The following is a 20944-nucleotide window of genomic DNA, read 5'->3' on the forward strand; positions in this document are numbered from 1 at the left end:
TTTTTGGTATCGTGAATGCGAGTGTGGTTAATATACGATCGTCAAATCCCTTCGCTTGTTCGTCTTGAGACTCAATGAGGCTTCCCGAGAAAAAGCACATTCTATTATTATATTGAATTCGGAAATCCTTACGCCTGCTGTTTCCTTAATATTAACATCTTGGCAATCTTAAAATAGATGCTAGGAGGGGGGGGGGGGAGCAGGATTTAGGATTGAACGAGGATTATTTCCTCTGCATCTCTATTTGGACGCTGCGAGAGCCGGGCGAGTGTGCAGGCTGAGCCGAGGCTGACTGTGCATTCGCACCGATATGTCTCGATGCGCCAGGCAATCAAACAAGGTTTACCAGTGTGCGAGGAGACAACACTCGATCCCGTGCTGATGGAACGGGTGCGAGCACACACGCTCGCTGTGCCGCCTTCTCCCGCCGAGCCGCGGTTCGGCTCCTACCAGAGATCGCAAACTGGTTTTGATTCCTTACCCGTACCCGGCCGCACCAGGGTCGCAAACGGGTACCCGTACCCGTACGGATAGCCGGGTATCGGGTAGGGTACGGGTATCGGGTACCTTATTGCGACCTCTGGGATGAAGCCATGTTGCAGGCGCGGGTGGGTTGATTCTAGGAACTTGAATTGTGAGAAGAGACAAGACGTTGGGAAATAAGTGACAAACGGTGACTCACCAGTGACTCACCGCTTACCCGTACCCGTACCCGGCCGCACCAGGGTCGCAAACGGGTACCCGTACCCGTACCCGGCCGGGTAGCCGGGTATCGGGTAGGGTACGGGTATCGGGTACCCGGTTTGCGACCTCTGGCTCCGACCTCAACGCTCGCGGGGAAGAGAGATTTCGCACCATCTGTGCAGTGACCCACCAACCCTCGCTACTGCCCCCACGGTGTGCTGGATTGCAGGCGGTCACCTGCGTGGCCACGACCACCCTTGCAGAGTCCGCCCTCGGGTTGTACCATACGCCCCCCCCCCCCACGTGTTTCCAATATTACACGCTTTCTATTAATTCACTCTGTCTGTTGTTGTATCCTCAAATCTTGTAACTCAATTTTAACCCACTTCCCAATGTGGTATCGACTGCAAATTTGGTATATGTATGTCTTACTGATGACAATACTATATTCTATCATTAAAAAAAATTACATTTTTTTTTCGGCTTGGGTTTAATTGTCCACGCTAAACTGACGTTGGCTGTAAATCACCACGGCCCCTTACGTTATGGCGAGCTTCGGGGCCACTTCCTGGAGTCGTGGAGTTCTGCCATTACTCGCACGGTACATTTAATTAAAGCGTGTTTTTTAGACAACTTGAGTTGAACATTACAGCCATTCTCAATCAACCAATGGATGAAGGCCGTCACCTTGCAAACTCCTCCAAGTCACGCAAAGCGCGAGCAATCATCTCGACGCGGCACCCAACACTCCAACACCAACCCCCCCCCCAGCAATCCCCTCCTGTCACAGCCCTCACCCCACCTGCCCCCCCGCCCCCCACTTCTCTCCTCGCTCTCGACAGCAGCTGTCGTATCCTTGCATCTCCCCCACCCCCACACCGCCAGGCGCTGTGTTAATCTGTGAGTGATATTTGAATCTATGGGTTCTATGCTAGTCTATGGGTTCTATGTGAATTTTGTGGGCCCTATGGGAGTTTATGAGTCCTCAGTAGGTCTTCGAGTGACACATGATTCCGTTGGTCCTATTTGAGTTTCATGGGCCCGATGTGAGTGCATGGGCTCTATGTGATTCTGTAGGTCACGTGTGAGTCTATAGGCGCTATGTAACTATATGGGTCACGTGTTGGTTTGTGGGTTTTATGAGGGTCTGTAGGTCCTTTATAAGGCCCTGGGTGCTGTGTAAGTCGATGGGTCCAATGCCAGTTTGTGAATTGTTTGTGAAAATGTACCCGATTTGTTTGTGGGTAACTGTGTAAGTATATGGACCCCGATGTTAGTCCAAGGGTAATACGAAGTCATCTCAGCTGTCTTCGGAGATCGTACGAAGAAACTCGTTCACATCTTCCCCGCTGCCCCCAGTTACTAAAATACCCCCCCCCCACCCCGGATGTGATGGCAGAATAACAAATCCACGTCCCTTTCCGACGGGGTGCAGAGAGATGGGGGATAACGACCCCCCTTACTGACCCCCAGAGGTGGGACAAAGTCATTGTTATGCAAGTCCAAGTCGAGTCGCAAGTCATCAAATTCATGACTCGAGTCTGACTCGAGTCCAAGTCACATGACTCGAGTCCACATCTCATAGGTGGGACAAAGTCATTGTTATGCGAGTCCAAGTCGAGTCGCAAGTCATCAAATTCATGACTCGAGTCTGACTCGAGTCCAAGTCACATGACTCGAGTCCACACCTCTGCTGACCCCTCCATCCCTCCCTCGCCTTCTCTTTCAAGGTCACGGGGTTGGATAGGGAAGCAGCGGCACTTGCCCCAAGGTCACGGGGTTTGGAACGGCAAGAAAGGAAGAGTGACACGATTCATCGAGTGAGCCATCGCTCGCTCGGAGACTCGCCACCTCCAGCTCTTCCCCATACACCCAATATGCAAAGTTTTTCCCCCTTCTCTCCTCCACATGCGGAGTGCGGCTACAAATGCAGCGGTCTCTGTGCGTGCGTGGTGTGCCGTGGGGATGGATGGTGGAAGCAACCCGGCACCAACACCAGCGAAAGAGTCCAACTCCTCGTAGTAGCAAGAGGCTTACGCCACCAATAGTATCCATAATAGATGGGTTTGTTTTGGGGGGAGGTGAGAACGCGTTAAAATATACCACGCGTTTTGTTTAGGCGACAAAGCTTACTAATTGGCTGTGCCGGGTGGTGGCGGGTTTAACGACACATTTATATTTACGCGATCTAACCAAAAACTCTCTATTATGGACCACCAATAGAGCTGGTGCGAACATCCATAACATCGAGAAATTGAATGCAATTTCTCGAATTTAATGCAATTTTTTCGATGGTAATCACATTTTCGTTGTTATATATATATAACTCCCCCCCACCCACTACTGAGTTGTACTTAACAACTGTGCAAGAAAAATCATTGCGGCGGTGAGTGAGTGGCAGGGAGGGGTGGGTGAGCGAGAGGGTGAGTGGTTGAAAGGGGGACTGGGCGACGCGGGTGGCTGGGTGAGAGTCGGTGAGTGTGGGTGAGTGTCGTGAGCGATGAGCTACGAGTGGGTGAGTGGGTTTTGTGGCTTGGGTGAGTTGAAGTGAGAGAGCGGACAGCCGTAGGCAGCCGCAGAGACGTGAAATCACAACGCAGCAGGATACGAACGACCAAGAAAAAGTCAGAGCGATTTCTTGCTAGATAAGCACTGATTCAGTGTTCACCTCCTGTTAATAGCCCTGAGCTAATGATAGAATTTCCACATTCCTATGGCGGCAAAGATCCTCTATATAAGACGACTGTTGACGTCCCCACAGAGTGGTACCAATTTTACCGACCCTGAGGGATGATAGGCTGATTCAGCCCCCCCAAGCCAGGAATCGCATAATAGCCGCTTCGTCATTATTTCCGAGCCGCATGGTCGGTTTCAATTCGACATGAAATACTCTTTGTTTTTTGGCTCGATACTCAGGCCTCTATAGATAGTGCGGTCGCCCCCACACGCTGCTCCCCGAAGGGCAGCAGAACCCCCGACGCAGCCCCGCTGTGGCGCTTACCCACAAGGAGGCATAATCGCCTGTGCGAACGAGGAGCCGATGGAAGGGCGTGCTTCGTGCACAGCAACGCTAATCACGCGCGAGGCGAGGGGAGTTGTGTATGTGTGTGTGTGTATATACGTGGGTGTGTGTATATACGTGGGTGTGTATACGTGTGTGTATACGTGTGTGTCTTTGCGTGTGCACGTGAGTGTGTGTGTAGTGGGGAGCGGTAGTTGTAGCGGTTAGCGCGCTGCGCTACGAACCTGGCGACCTGAGTCCGATTCGCACTCACGGCCAACATCGGTGGCGATTATCTGAACCGGTCCTAGGTTGACCCAGCCTCAAATGAGTACGCGGTGAGGTGTGTAAGCATCGCTACTGGGGAGACGAAGGCGGTCGGACGTGGTGCTGGCCACCCACCGCCTCACGTACCGTTCCAGGCCTTCAAGAGGCGCTCGCAAACAGCGCTTGCCCCAAGGAGTCTCTCTGGGTTGTGTCTGTGTGCAGTTGTCGCCTTAATTAGTGACGTGGGTCTGTCCCCCGGCTCGCCCCCAACGTACATGGATCGAAGTCGTCGTCGCAACCATCGCCGAGCGACAGTTCGCGACGACGGCTGGTGACGGTGGAGGCGGCGTGTTTTGTTGCGCCGTTTATATTTGCTGCCACCCACACACGCGCGCGCGCGCGCGCACGCCTGCACAAGGACGAACGTCAATGATCCAATTAGAGAACGCACAGGGTCTCGTACTCTCGATTTGGCCATCTCGTTTGCCGCGTACGGCTTCAAGCGTTTTGTCGAGCGACGCGCTGCTGAGCGGAAACTGCGAATGAGCTTCGCGCGCGGCGAGACTTGCACATTTTCTGGAAGAGCCTCAAACATTATATTGCGCGGTTTACAATCTCGAGCGGAATTGCTGCATTGTGATGCCATTTAGTTATCAAGGGAAAGCCTCTTCAATCTCACCGACTCGTTTTTAATGGAGAGTCTTGCGGCATTGGAGAGGTTTCGGTCAATTTATTTGATGAGAGTTTGACTGCTTCTTTAGCCGTAAGGCCAAATGGCAGGTATTTGTCTCAAACTCCCTCCGTCCGTAACACGTTAGGGTTGCATTTGCCTTTCTGGATTTAATGGATGGAAAGGGAGATATACAGTCAATGTTAAAATGGGTGGGAAAAAAATAATGAAGGGAGAAGGGAAGATGCACGGCTCCATTGCCGGATTATCCTCGTAGCAAAAGTAGCTACACACGCTACGGGCCCCGCACTTTCAAGGGCCCCCGCGCTAAATTCTTTCAGTGATTCTGCACTTGCTCTATTACTATAGTACTATATATACTGCCTTCAACTTTTATGAACGACTGTGTTAAAGGTTAGCGATTTGTCGTATTATCTGGCTGGATAGCAAATGAAAAAATACAATTACTTTACTATGCAAGTTTAAAATTAGCGTTTTAATATTTACGTGTTTTATTTTTAATTTAGGGCCCCTTCCTAACGTAAGCTACAGGCCCCGCGCTAGCTTCATCCGTCACTGCACGGATCAAGATGAGCGACGGAGAGAAATAAGGAGCGCCGGCATCAGCAGGATCAGCGGAGTGGCGTCCCTGTGACAATCGTCTCCTCCTTCGCATTTGTGGATCGGACATTGCGTTGTTGCGGTCTCTGTTCTGGGTGACACACAGTCGCACCGCTAACACTTGGAGAGTTTAATAAAAATATTCCATTTGTGCGTCGTCAGGTATCCGCATCTGCTGCCACGGTTTGCGCAGTGGGATGCGATTCAGTGTGGACCATGAGCAGCTTCGGTGGGAAAATCAAACCCCAGGGGGGGATCTTCTGCCGTTGGGGGTCTTTCGCTACACGCCGGTTGTTGTTGTTGTTATTGTTGTTGTTTGGTTGTTGTGACACGGAGCGCCGCGCCGTGACATATCGAGGCGACACCACCACGCGCCGGCGTAGGAGGAGGCTCTTTGTTGGGCACCTCGCTTAGAGTGCGGAGCAGCGCGCCGTGACTTTACCGAGGTGGCGACGGGGACAGGCGAGTGAGGTTTGCCGTGACCTTGGAGCAACGAGGGAGCAGCCAGACCGCTCGGGCAGCACCTCCCACACTGGGGCTGCCCGCAACGCATCACGGCAGCAGCCTGCCGCGCATGCTGGACACCCCGTACAAGCAAATATCCTAAACTGTACACGAAGCTATTTTCATTTTACAAAGGTTAGAGGCCCACTGAGCTACGTAGCTCTTTTTCAGAAGCGACCTGCCCACAAACGATAGCTCAACGAAGCGGCTTATCATCACGTGGGAATTTATAGCACGATTGTAAATGTGGAGGGGAATTTTTTTTATTTTTCATTTAGAATCGATATGTCTTCTTGGTTCTTTCGGTAAAGTCACGTAGAAGGGAAGTAATAAAATAATAAAAATAAAACATAATAAAATAATTCTCACGACGTTTCGGCCACAACGCAAGCAGCCGTCCTCAGGTGAAGACCAGGTCCGTCGGGGAGACAGCGTCTGAATGGATTCATTCAGAAACGTCGTGAGAATTATTTTATTATGTTTTATTTTTATTATTTCCCTTCTACGTGACTTTACCGAAAGAACCAAGAAGATGAATCCCTGCAGTCACGAAAGCTTTAAATCGAAATTTAATCGATATGTCGTTCAGAGTATTTGGCTGCTATAAATGTCCACGTGATAAGCCACTTTGTCGAGCTATAATCTGTGGCCAGATCGCTTCTGAAAAAGCAGCGCTACACAGGAGGGCAGTGGGCCTTACCTGGTACCAATCATTACGTGGCACCCTGAGAGGCTTCCAGCGATGGGCTACGACAACATTTGGCGCCCGGCTCACGTGGAAGCGCTTGTACATTATTTAAAAGGACCTCTTTTGTGCGACGGCCTACGCGTTGTAAAATCGATATCTCACCCCCCACCACCACCACCCCCGCTCAGAGGTACGCGGTCCCTACGCACGCTCCCTCCTCAATTTTCGACCGCGTCATTTGCAGTAATGAATGCAACGGGCGGGGGTGTACGACGGATCGTATCGCACGTGCGCGTCTCACTTCTTTCGCCACCACCGTGCGTGGACCAGCCGTTGCTCATCGTAGACTCGGCGACCGCTAAAGCTCCTCTTCCGCAGACGGCCTTTTTGTTTTTTGCCTGGAGTTTGTCGTGCATTCAGCGCGGTTTTGCTAAGGCACGGCGGTGCGAAACAAGTCCAACGTACGGCGCGTACATACGGATGAACCTTGAGAGCGATTCATCAAACAAAAAGGGCGGAGAGGGGGCGGAGGGGGCGGTGTTCGTTCGCGATGCCACGTGGCCGGGAGCCAAATCCCGCAACGCTCGTGGCGATTTGCTCGAAAGCCATTAGCGGGAGAGAGCGCAGTCGGTCCGTGGCCCTCCGCTGTGCTGTAACTAAGGCAAAGTCAAACAAAAAATTGGGGTTATAAAGCGACCGTGAACACGTGACCGCATCTCAACCTCGCTGCGTATCGTGGGCGACGCTTGCTATTAGATGGAGCGAGATGACTTCGAATCCCACGTGACCTCTTCTCCGGTCAGCACGTGGAGTGCGGTGGTGTTAAAGTGTGGGTTCTCCGGCCTATTCCAAGACGCCTCGCCAGCGTGGAAGAGTAGGCCAAACGATGCCCGACAGGGGCTCTCCAGAGCTCCCCTCCCGCCAGCAGAGGGCCCTTTAGCAGAGGTCTCAAACAAGTTTTGATTCCTTACCAGAACCCGTACCCGGCCGCACCAGGGTCGCAAACGGCTACCCGTATCCGTACCCGGCCGAGTACGGGTAGCCGTTCTTACCCGTACCCGTACCCTATCCGAAATGAGTGACACATGGTTACTCACCAGTGACTCACGGCCTACCCGTACCCGGCCGCACCAAAGTCGCAAACGGCTACCCGTACCCGACCGGGTACGGGTAGCCGGGTATCGGGTAGGGTACGGGTATCGGGTACCCGGTTGCGACCTCTGCCCTTTAGTCATCGGTGGTGCGAGCAAGGAAATTGAGGGCTACATCTGCACTTTTGGAATTATCCAGGACAGCCGCCACTCTTCGTTCTTTCTTTCCAGGAGGCTGGTTATATTCTTGCGAGACGGCACGTCCACATTAAACGGCATTCAATTACGAGATGCAAATTTGCACGCCACGGCAGCCAAGCGAATCGAGCACGAAGCCAATCGCGATTTTGAAACAAGCGCGCCGCGTGTGCGCGCGTTCGTACCGGCGCGTGGTGTTTTCTTTTCGTTGTTTGTTTGTTTCGGCGCATTGCTACGCTACAAGAAGGACGTGAGACATACAGAGGTCTCACGTTGCTTGTCTGTCACCAGCTCGGGTGCTAATTCGGTGAAAGAGATGAGCACCGGAGTGGGGTCATTAAGGTATCAGGAGCTTATTCTTCTTTTGCTGCTGCTGCTGCTGCTGCATACGGCTGATGTTGATGTAGAGCAGGGGTGGGGAACCTTTGTTCTGCCAAGGGCCATTTGGATATTTATTACATCATTCGCGGGCCATACAAGATTATCAACTTAAAAATTTGCCTTGTTATATTTGGTCAAACATTTAATTAACGCACCCGTAATGTGATGGCTGGAACTGCTTCTCTTTGGCGAGGCGTGTGATGTTAGCTGCTATTGATGATGTTGCTACTCGCAAATGCTTTTCCAAGTTTGCTTCTAGATTTATTGAATTTCGAGTCCCGCCTGCGGTTGCCTTGGCAGGGCCAGAGACCAAATGATTTCGCTGGCCTTATACAGCCCGCGGGCCTTATACGGCCCGCGGGCCGGACGTTCCCCACCACCCCTGATGTAGAGCATCAACTGTAATGTTACATCGAGGTGGTTTCAGTCAGATGATTGCAGTCAGGAGTAGCGGCGCGTATCGCTGCCATGGGGCCTCATTCATAGACATCTATGCGTGAGCTTATGGGCCTCTACGCAAGTCTATGGGTCTCTATGCGAGTCTATGGGTCTCTATGTGAGGCTATGGGTCTCTATGTGAGTCTATGCGTCTCTATGTGAGGCTGTGGGTCTCTATGCGAGTCTATGGGTCTCTATGTGAGGCTGTGGGTCTCTATGCGAGTCTATGGGTCTCTATGTGAGGCTGTGGGTCTCTATGCGAGTCTATGGGTCTCTATGTGAGGCTGTGGGTCTCTATGCGAGTCTATGGGTCTCTATGTGAGGCTGTGGGTCTCAGTGTGTGTCAGTCGATATATCTACGTGAGTCTATCAGTTTCTATGGGAGTATAAGGGTCTCTGTGCGAGCCTATGGGTCTCTATGTGAATCTATAGATCTCCGTGTGAGTCTATGGGTCTCATTGTAAGTCTGTGGGTCTCAGTGTGAGTCTATCGATCTGTCTTATTCTTCGTACGGCTGATGTTGGTTTTGCATGGAGGTGGTTGAGCCTGGTCATTGCGTCAGGAGTAGCGGAGTGGCGAATCATCGCTGCTGTGATGATGATGATGTTGTTGATGATGATGATGTTGATGATGATGATGTTGACGATGTTGCCTCCTCCTCCTTGTTTGTGAGTCTGCCACTGTTTCGTCGTTACACGCCCAACGGATCTGCTGTGGGTGGCGACCACATTTTCCCACACACTGCAGGAGAGATCTAAAATTTCCCTTCGTGCATCACGTTCCATTTGTTGTCCTTCCCCCGCACCTCCGATGTGCACGGTCGGCTACGTACGGCGCGAAAGAAGTCCAACAGACACGTGTGCATCAGGCACTGAAGCGTAGGTTGTAGGTTACAATACTTTTTCAATGTTTTTTGGGTAAGGCTGAAATATAAATATTTTAAAAGAAACACAATTGCATCTTATTTTAAACGAATATTGATCAACTTCATGTCCAAAGAAACTCGAAGGGATGAGGTTGTCACGAGGAGCACTTAACAACCCCGTTTCTTTAGAACTGATTTTTGTCCTGCCCCTGCACCTCCGAGTAGCACGGTTGGCTACGTACGGTGCGAAAGACGTTCAACATACATGCCAAATAACAAGAACAACAATAAGAACTCCCTTGAGGTATTCAGAATCTCATTACTGAGTCTGTTATCGAAATGACCCTGCTACATTGGAATGTTGTATAATTATATTAATGAGTGATTGGCTTCACGTCTAAGGAAATTTGAAAAAACTGAAAAATGCCCCGTGCATATGATGAAGGGATAAGGTCTGCACAGATGGAGTCAATAATCTATTCCTGGCCACTGTGCAACCCAAGCATTATAGTACAGTACCTGCTATTCCCAGGCCGCCTCCTCTTCAATGAATAGCCCTGCAATGAGTAGCTGCAACACTTACATGCAGAGCAACACGTTCACTTATCCAACATTTTTTTTAAATATAAATGTATGACTCAAATAAACATCTCAGATGCTGGAATGATAATAAGAAATTAATTGCAGTTTGCAAAACACAACTAAACTGTCAAGAACTGTAGTTTTATAATAAGTTAATTCGTTATAATTCACTATTTGGTGTTTCGTGTGTTCCTGTACCGCATTCGTTTTCGTTCGTGCGATTAACTCTTTTTATAATTATTTTGATTTCGTTGATTCGTTAAATTTATACAAATTCCCTCGTTGCGATAAATAATACTAATTGAAAAAAGCGAGCTCTTCATGCAGTAAGTCGGCTGTCTGAGCTCAGCGTGTGCATGCTAATTACCGCTAATGAACTTTAACGAGAACTCCGCGTACGTGGGCGTTTGCGGCCGGGAGAGCGGTGAAATAAACACCGGCACACCCCCCCCCTCCCCCCCATGCGATTAACAACGCCGACGACGAGCATTTGTATTCCGGACGACATCCGAATAGAAACGAAAAAGAAAACATTCTTGAGAATGTTATCCGACTAGAGAGATGATAAAAGATGTTGCTGCTGCCACAGCGCTGCGATGGTTGACACCGTGAACTTGCGATACGTTGGTCACGGTGGCGAGATGTTAACTACCTCGCATGGTATGCAGGATGTTCGTGGGTTCGATCCCAACCTCTAACCCTGTATGTTTGGAGTCTGCATGGACTCTCTATCCGTGGTCGAGTGGATTTTTCTACAGGTCCTCCAGTTTTTTTTCAATCCACATTTAGAATCGTGCGTTCAGACTCTTTGGCTGCTATACGTCTCCACATGACAAGCCACTTCCGTTGAGCTATCATTCGTGGCCAGGTCGCTGCCGAAAAAGAGCCAAGTAGCTCAGTGAGGCTAACCTTGTAAAAATAAAAAATAAAGTTAAATTTACTTCTTAGAGGTGGCCAGTTCGATTCGATCGTGCAGTGCTGTAGGTGAAACGATGGCCAAGTTTCTTAAATTACAACCACCCCTTGCCTCCTCCCTCTTTTCCCCTAGGTCAACTCAGACTTAAATGTGTACCTGTCATGAGCAGAGGCGGCCTGCCTCTGAGACGTGCCTTCACGAGGTGTGCGTAGGTGTCGTGGATGAGCGATCGTGTTGCAGCTACCACGCTGCTACTACGAATCCGGCGACCCGAGTTCCACTCCTGCCCACGCCCACTAACACCAGTCACGATTATGTGAACCGGTCATGGGCCTCCCCTAGGTCCACTCAGCCTCAAATGAGTACCGAGTGCGATGTGGAAACATTGCTGCCTGGGAGACAAAGGCGACCGGGCGTGGTGCTGCCGTGCCGACCTTCATAGGTGCTCGCTAACAGCACTTGCCCCAACAGTCTGTTAAGGCTATACGGGGGAGGGGTCTTTCAACCGTGGATAAGTCACTGCACTATGAACTCCGGTCACCTGAATATAATTTCCCGGCGACGGCCGCGAGCAACCCACGTGACCGACACTCCACGGCGAGACTTTTATCCATCAGCGGACCGACCTCACTGAAAACGACCGTCAGCCGTGCGTGGATCTACACCGCATTGACGTGCGTTCTTGCAGCAGCGGATCGACAAAGAGGCCGCGCACGGTGTGATGCTCCGTCGCAGCAGTCGGATTATGCCGATCGTCACCGCTGTCGACTGGAGGTTGACGGTGGGACCTCGTACAGAGAGGAGATTTTAAAAAAACGATAATCAATCACGCTGACAGGGTGAGTTAAGATAACTGATTTTTTTACCCTTCTATCTGGCAACAAAACTGACACCTTTTTTACAAGGAGTCATGTTTGCATAGACCACAATACCTGCAGCCATAATGCAAACAAAAAACATAACTCTGATAATATATGCACTGTCCTTGAAGTTGATTGGTCCACACCCGAGACAGCTTTCCTTAGAGCCTAGTCTCACATGGTGTTGGACCAGATGACGCCAAAAGGTGAGTTAAGCCGGCCTTGCTTCTCGAACGCTATTTCTGGATCCACCTTCGTGTTTATAGTTTCCTGCCGATTTTTCCCCAAAAAACGAATTGGGTGACGCCAGCGACTGGCACCACGTGGCGCAAGCAGCGGCATCCAGCAAAGCAGGCGACAGCGAGCAGCGGAGCGTGTGGAGGTTTGGTTGGAATAGCTTCGGTGTCGTGAAGAAGGCAGCAGGGTGCACTTGAGCCCATCGGCTTGGGTGGATGAATAAAAATTAACCCGTAAAAACTATTTTTTTCACTATAAATCCTTTATATGCGTGGCATCGGTTTTATTTTATTATTATGTTCTGTTTTTCTTGAGTAAGAGTTTCATTTTTATCACATTGGTATTTTAAATTAAATATGAATAAAACATTTTCCTAAAAAGTGGAAAATTTAGGAAAACATTTTTTCGCGAAAATAAATTGTCACGCACAACGAGTCTGTGTGCAAAATGTCAGCTCGATTGGATCACGGGAAGTGGGTTAAAAAACGACCGAAATATTTGCACGGTCGTAAGCGTGCAAGCAAGTGAATTTAATATAAAGGATTTAAAAACAACAAAGGCCACCACCGGCACCAGTTGCACTCGGAGTACAATAACTGTGCCAACAGAAGTCTTTCTCGGGAGAGTTGCAAAGTTTGGCTGTTTGGGACCAAGTTAGTTGATCTTGTCTGGGGTGGTGGTGGGGGTGTCAAGTTGGGGGGGTGGTGGTTAAGGGGGTGATGGTGCTGGGGGTAGCAGCTGTGTTTTTGGCAGTTTTATCAATGCGAAAATTCGATGGCGAGGGTTGTTATTTTAATAAGTAAACACTACACCTGGCAGCCAGCCCCAACGAGTTAGTGATGTTGCGCATGGCCTCCCACCCCCCCCTCCCCGAACGCACGCACGCACGCTCTGGGGAAGGAACACGCCACAACGGCGGGGTCTGCGTACTCGCTGAACACCTCGTACCAGGCGCGTCGACACAATTCATCAATAAAATTAGATTTTTTTTTCTCACACGCTCGCGCGTCAAGTGAGAATCGATTAATTGCCGTCCATGCAAAGCAATACGCAGAAGCTACACGCTAATTTAAGATTTGGGCTGACGCAGCAAACAATGTTGTAATTTTAAAAAAGGGACAGCAACGCTGAACACAATAACAAACGAGACGGCATAACCGAGGAAATGATCTATTATTCATTCTCGTTTCGAATTGCGCGCTCGGTGAGTTGTTATATAACCATGAGGGGGGATCGACTGGCGCATCAGTCAGCTGTGAGTAGGTGGGGGCACATCGCATAGACCTTCTCGAGGGGTGGTTCTTCATTCCTACTTTGCTTGGGCAGATAGTAACTCGAGTTAACTCGCGTCAAGGAGCATAAACAATCATCACGCAAACTCCGGTCATCCTCGCAGCAGTGGCGTTTTGCTGCTGGGCCATCGAGCAAAGTCGGTGGCCACCGCATCGCGCGGCGCTTTCGGAAGCGCTTCTGCGGCCGTCTGGAACGCTCGTCCTGCCGATGTTAGGGAGCCACTGAGAACTATGACACTTTTAAATCATCATCTATATTGACAAAATCATTTATTTAAAAGTGCTTTGTGTTTAGTTCGTTGTCCTCCCACAGCACATCCGATTAACACGGTTGGCTACGTACGGTGCAAAAGAAGTTCAACATACAACCACATGCAAACGTTGCCGCAACGTTGGCATGTTTATTGGGGCAACAGTCGCTGGACAACTGAAATCGGTACAAAAAAAATCGAGCTATTTTTCCGAGTTTAACACGCAGGCTTTTACGACCAATAGTATCCACAACAGAGGCTTATTTCAAAATCTAACCCAAATAAACCTCTGTGGCTACATTTCCGAGTTACTTACCGGTTATCGTCAGTGGGGCGGGTCACTCGATGTAAAAAAAAACATGTTTTCGGCACCTACGTATTCGTGCAATTTAGTTGCTAATCGACACGTTTGTGCCGCGGTGGATCTGCTCGCCTATGATCGCGACGCCGGAGTCCAGGCCAACTCGCTCGGCGAACTCTTGCGGAAAAATCCCCGGCTCCAGCGTGTGGGCTCGAGGCCGAATTGGCTGTCCACCGGTGTTTTCCAAAAAGCAAAGGGAATTGAGTCGGAGGGGGGTTGGTTCAATGTCCACTCAAATTGACTGCGACGGTGGCCTGAGACGAGATCACCACGATGCACTCGGTCATCAGTAAATGCCGATGCGGTTTGTGTTGCTGTTATTTGTTGGACAACGTACAAACGATCTCCGTCTTCTTACCCGCTTGTGCGTACGTACGTACGTTGGACTTCTTTCGCACCGTACGTGGCCAACCATGCTAATCGGATCAGCGGGAGAAGGGGCGACGAAATCCACACAAAGAGCAGTTCTATAGAAATGACTTTTCAATCTTGGTTTCAAAATCGCGCATTTCCGGTGGCTTCCTGGGCCACGTTCTTCGCGCGTTGTTTGGAACTTCGGGTCGGAAGGGAAACTCTCTCTCTCGAGAGAGAGAGCGGTCTCAACCCCTTGCGCGCGCTTACCGAACCGGAGGATCGGACGAATCCTCCTCCTCCTCCTTGTGCCCGCTCAGCCATCCCTGCTGTGCCCCCCCGCCCTCCCCGCCCCCCAATCCGCTTATTCATGTCAAGGCGGCACGACCCCCCCCCCCCCTTGCACCACCTGCCCGCTGCCGTGCGCACCCTAATGACTCTCGCGGGATAAACGAGCGCAAGCAGCGGCGTAGCGGCCGATTTCCTCTTCAACAACTTTATTTATTACCCCCCCCCTCACAGCTATAACCTGAACCGCGAGCCTGCGCCAAACTCGCGCTGCCAAACGACCGCGGCGCGCTGCCAGCCCGAATCCGAGACAGGTTCCGGACGCTGCCCAGACTCCCATCGGCGCCGTGAATTGGCGGCGAGCCCCCAACTTTGTTTTGCTCGTTAGGCGACTTCACGAGCGAGAGGTCCTCTGCCGCCCGGCGATCCACCGACTGTCTTCCCTCCCGCTTGTATTGGGGCTCGCGCTGTTGGGGTCACGAGATTAATTGAGATCTGATTTGTATGTGTGTGTGTATGTATGTTGAGGGCCTCGAAGTGCACCAAGCCTGGCACAGGCGCCGTGGTGGCGTCACCGTCACTTTGTGGTGAATTACAGGTACTGGTATTGTGTGTTGAACTTCTTTCGCACCGTACGTAGCCAATCGGGGAAGGGACAACAAACTAAACACAATAAGCAGTTTTAAAGAAACGAGTTCGTCAATCTGGATGAGTTCAAAGTGCACAGTTTCAATGACTTCCTAACACTGCAAGGAAGAGCGTTCCAGACGGACATCCAAAAGCGCCGCGCGATGCGGCGACCGCCCTGCGTATGGCAGCGGCGTGGGAAGATGATGTCATAGAACTACTTCGGAAGCCACATCGATTGAACTCTTCATCCAGACTTGGGCCACGACCCTTCACTGTTTTACTTGGTGATGTCGCGTTGGCGGTGTTGCACAACCACAATGAACATAAAAAAACTCCCTCTCTCGTTTAAGGCAGACGTCTTGACGGAATGCGTTGACGTTTTTCAGAGATGGAATTTAGCCAAACAAAGTGAAAAAATAAACAAACTGTGCAGTCCAGAACCCGATTTAATCAAGGGCGGCTGAAGAAACCTCGAATCGAACTCAGGCTGTCAGTTTCGCTGGCTCGAGGTGACCCTGGCACGTGGGGTCCGCCAGGACACTTCGGCCATCAGCTCATGAACCTCGCAGGCACGCACAGACAAAGCCACATTTACCACTTTGGGGGGGGGGGGGGCAATGCTCCCCCCTCCCCCTAAACTGGACATCTTTATTAATTTAATTCATATATTTAACGTAGGAAAAAATAAATAATAAAATATTTTTAATTCATAAAATCGTTAGTATTACTTCTATTATTTCTATTATTATTTCCCTTATTTTTATTTTATTATTTATTTTTACCTACGTGACCTAAGAGTATGAATCCTTGCAGTCACGAAATCTTCAAATCTAGAATTATATAATTAATTTATTTTAATTAAGATGAAAATACATTAATTCTATGCACCCGCGATTCATACTGCGAGGGACAAAGCGAAATGCCTCTCTCCCCCACCCAAATATCGAAGTCGAACTCCGCCTATGGGGGTCTCGGTATGGCGCGGCGCACATTGTAAATCTCCACGCAAGCGAAACCCCCCGATGGGGGTAACAACATCGACAACAGCAACAAACAACAACAACAACAAAACCCCATCTCGCAGATGACCGCGGCGCGATTTGCCGGAACTAACGACCTTCTCGTGCCGACCGAAGGTAAAGTCGCCACCCGCGTGCCGCAGGTGAAGAGAAAGCAACATTGTCGATGATTCCCCGGAGGGAATGAGAGAATGTGTTCCCCCCCGCCCTGCCAGAGAAGAAAGGTCGTTCTCTTGTGTCCGTGGTGATCCGCGCTAGACCATGTCGGGGTGGGTGGGGCAATCTGCAAATGCGTTCTTAACGCGCCATCTGTGAAGTCATCTTGATGTTGTTCATAACGATTGCGATTATAAGGGTATTAATTCTAGATTTGAAGCTTTCGTGACTGCAAGGATTCATACTCTTAGTTCTTTCGGTAAAGTCACGTCGGTAAAAAATGAAATAAAAATTTGTAAAAATTAAAAATAAAAATCACGATATTTCGGAGGCAACACAGGACCGGGGCTTGTGTTGCAACACAGGACGGGGGCTTGTGTTGCAGCACAGGACGGGGGGGCTTGTGTTGCCTCCGAAACGTCGTGATTTTTATTGTTTTATTTTTATTAATTTTAATTACATTTTTTACCTACGTGACTTTACCGAAAGAACTAAGAGTATATTATAAGGGTAGCCAACATCATTAACGTGATCGTGTTCATCGGTGCAAGAACTACGCGCGTGTACGGCCTCGTTTTTGTTAGTCCACTGCTGGATGAGCCCCCCCCCCCCACTACGCCGTGTCGATCGTGAGGGTTGTTTGACCATACTTCACCACGCTGGTCAGTGCGGGTTGGTGAAACGCAGGGACGAGATGACTCCAGATCCGGTGTTGATGTTACATTGCCACACTGATTTATAAATAGTGCGCTACGTGTACGCGATCTTCCGCGATGCTACACGAGCTTTAACATTCACTTATGACAACAACAACAACGACAGTAATAACAACAATACGAGGAATGTGTTTTATTTATTTAGGAAACCACCAGCGAGTCTCGAGACCGATTCTGGAGGATGCTGCTGCCTTGGAATATTGGCCAATTTTACGGAATGAGTGAGTGTCTTCACGCGCATGAGAAGGGATACGCTCTGCCCAGGTGGATTTAACAATCTATCGCCGTCTTTGATCGCAAAGCACGATGTCTACACGTTGGCTCACTCTTGCCCTCCTCCAGGGAGACAAATGAGTGTTTCAGTAATCTGAGGCTAGGTAAGGGGCCGTCCATAAATGACGTCACGCGATTTTGGACGTCACACATCGTCACAAATGTCTGACCCCCCCCCCCCTAGGTGCGTGACGTCATTTATGGACGGCCCCCAAGGCGGTCATACTAAAAAAATTGTCAAGAGAAAGAGCGTCAACCCAAGCAATGAGATATTTCTATCATCCCAGTGAGAGAAAACACCCCCCCCAACCCCCCACAAAAAAACACACACACGGCACACACTCCGCTATGTCCAATTAACCTGTCACCGATCGACGTGTCAAGGCTGTGTAATAATCATAAGCGGCAGCAGCAGCAATCCGCGGCGCGTCACGGCGCTCAATTGAGATGCCTCTGAGCTGGAGGCGGCCCTGGGGATATCGGAACGCTGAGTCGGCGAAACCGCCCCGAGCCAACGGCCTGAATCCGAGAAAAAAGCCGGGGTCCTCTCGATTGAACAAAACACATTTTTTATGAGTTTTAGCACCGCATTTTGTGTTTATTTTTGTTTAGCCCCGCCCCCCCTCCTCCCAATACGTTCCATTCATTGGCTACCACATTCTGATAAGCTCCCCCCCCCCCTCCCCCTTAACTTGTATTTAAGAGCTTGCATCTTGGAATCCCTGCCTCACTTGATACAGCAAATCTGGCTGTGACGGTCCCACCTGATGACGGAGACTTGTGTTGCCTCCGAAACGTCGTGATTTTTATTATTTTATTTTTATTAATTTTTATTTCATTTTTTACCTACGTGACTTTAACGAAAAAACTAAGGGTATGAATCCTTGCAGTCACGAAAGCTTCAAATCTAGCATTTATTTTTGTTGTTATTTTTTTGTTCTTCGCACGCGCACCTTGGCTTGCGTACGGTGCGAAAGAGGTTCAAGGTGCGTACGTCATCGGTAGCGCGTGACGGTTCCCACCAGATGGTTGCACAATAAACGGCGAGCACTGTACGTTGAACAAACGACCGGCGATCCTGAGTATGCTGCTGCCGCTGATGAGGCATTGGCAGTAGCGCACGAGCACGAAGGGAAATAAGTAATATTTTAAAAACTTTTTTTAAAAACACGCTTTAATGAAATGTACTAGCAATGGAAGATATCCACGACTTCAGGAAGTGGCCCCGAAGCTTGACCTAACGTAATGGGCCAATTACAGCCAACGTCAGTTGAGCGTGGACAATTAGAGCCAAGCCGAAACATAACATATCATCAATAATGTTTTATAATGTGTTTGTTTTTTATTTTTTATGATAGAATATAGTATTGTCATCAGTATGACGTAAGTATACCAAGTTTGCAGTCGATACCACATTGGGAAGTGGGTAAAAATTGAGTTAGAAGATTTGGGGATACAACAACAACAGACAGAGTTAATAAAAAGCGTGTAATAATAAAAAGGAAACACCTCAACAAAGTGTGCGTGTATGTTGAACTTCTTTCGCACCGTACGTAGCCTATCGGGCTGATGGGAGGTAATTTGGCAATGACAATGTATGCGGCCTTAAAAGGAAAAAGCAAGTAGAGAAGAAACAACGTTTCAAGCAATGGTCCTTCTTCATCAAACATTGTCGGAAACGTCACAGCACATGCAAGGGGAAGAGGGCCATCGCCCGAAACGTCGCCTAGTGTACATTTTTCTTTTGTGGGCTCATTAAACGTTGCTTTGCAGTCAATTCGACTCATCCCAGCTCTGGGAATTGAACCTTTGGGTTTGATTGACGTGCGGAGAACAGTCTCCACAGGACACGTGAAAGGCGTGGGTAGAGAGAGAGGGGATCGAGACGACTTCTGCTTGTGTGTCTGTCTGTGTGTGTCCGTGTCTATGTTTTTTGGAAGAACGTAATCAACCAGGTGGGCTGTTGACTGTTGTGTTGGCCGACTCTCTGTGTTGTATTGCATTGTATTTCCAAGTTTACTATGTTGGTTTTCTCATTCATTTGTACCTGATGTTGGTTGCTTGTGTTGTAATCGAAACGTCGCATTCTATTATTATATTTTATTTATTTCCACGTGACTTTACCGACAGAACCAAAGAGTAAGGTAGCAATCAATGCATACATCACGGTTCGCATTCGTGCCGACGTTTAACGCACGTTGATTTTTCATCTGAGTCTTTCTAATTAATACGGAGAGCGCCCCTCCCCCACCACCCCCCACCACCCCCACCACCCCCACCCCCTGTTAAGATGCTAAGCGTCTGCTTGGTTAGCTAAGGCCAAGCTGCCGCCAATCGCCGAAGCTCTTGGGACAGAACGTCGGGTCTCCATCTCCCCCGAGCAACTAAATATAAACTGGGGGCAATCAATAGGCAGGTGTTTTTGTGGTGTTTTCCGTCAATAGGGCCAAATCACATCCCAAACATTTCAAAGGGAATAACTGACCACCCCCCCCCGCCCTCCCACGCACCTACCCCTTCCAAACAGCCATCACGGGAACAAATTAGCACATTCTCAAAGCGGGTCAAAAGCAGCAGGAAAAACACCACCTCGGGCCAGAAGCTTTACGAAATTTTTTAGGCTGTCGCCATGGAAATATAAGAAGTGATTTACCTCTCTCTCTCTCGTTTACTCTCCCTCCCTCGTTTCATATGCACCCTGATTTCGATCGCGTTCTCTCTCTCTCTGTGTGTGTGTGTCTGACGTTTGGAGTGATTTCACATGCGACATGTCCGGAAATCCACCCTCTCACGTGATAATATATTTTTGGCAAGGTGTACAAACCAGCACTCACTCGCGCTCTCTCTCTCTCTCACTCACGCTGTTTCTCTCTCTCACGTTCTATCTCTTGTTCTTAACTCTCTCTCACGCTTTCTCTCATCTGGCTCACCAGTACATGGGGTGTCCGCGGCTCAACTCAATGTTCCGGCTTTTGGGGTCCATTTAGGAGACTGGAGGTGCCTTTTTACAAGGTGCCTTACCTGGAAAATAAGGGCCACAATCTTGCAAACTTCGTCTGTGCCCAAGCAAAGATGGCACAGTTTACGAGACCAGGAAAAAGATGCTGCAAGGCGAAACTGACGGCTGCCCTGCGGTGACAATGTTCAGGGCCCTGCTCAAGGCACGGCTAGAGGCTGGAGCACGACGCACACACCACTCCAATGCCGGTGATGCGCGCGTGGCTTTTCGAACGGTGGGGGGAGGGGCAGTCAAGGCCTCTGCACCGGCGGAAACGGAATGCTGCATTTGACTTTCTAACGAGATCATTTGTCGAGCGTGGCATGCGTGACGACGCGATGTTTGTGTTGCCGTGGGCAGTTGTCTTGCGACGTGAGGCTGCCGTCGATGTGACTCGTATCGAAATCGGCTCCAGTGCTTTTGCTGCTGGCAGCAATAAAAGTGGTTTAAAAGTCAAAAATCTCTCTCTCACTCACGCTCTCTCTCACTCACTCGTAATCCCAACACACCTCTTTACACTTTGATGTCGGAGTGTCCCGCTTTTTACCAAGTGGGAGAACACGCCAATGCAATTCAAAGGGTGTGCCAGATTTTGAAGCCAATTTT

At 49.6% G+C, this 20944-nt stretch overlaps 1 protein-coding gene across 1 annotated transcript in view; it reads right to left on the minus strand.

Annotated features, from left to right (window-relative positions):
- Positions 1–20944, minus strand: part of LOC144722262 (uncharacterized) — a 109517-nt gene that overhangs the window by 19595 nt on the left and 68978 nt on the right. The window lies entirely within an intron of this gene.

This window comes from Lampetra planeri, chromosome 14 (assembly GCF_965212315.1).
Source record: "Lampetra planeri chromosome 14, kcLamPlan1.2.h2, whole genome shotgun sequence".
Taxonomy (NCBI): Eukaryota; Metazoa; Chordata; class Hyperoartia; order Petromyzontiformes; family Petromyzontidae; genus Lampetra; species Lampetra planeri.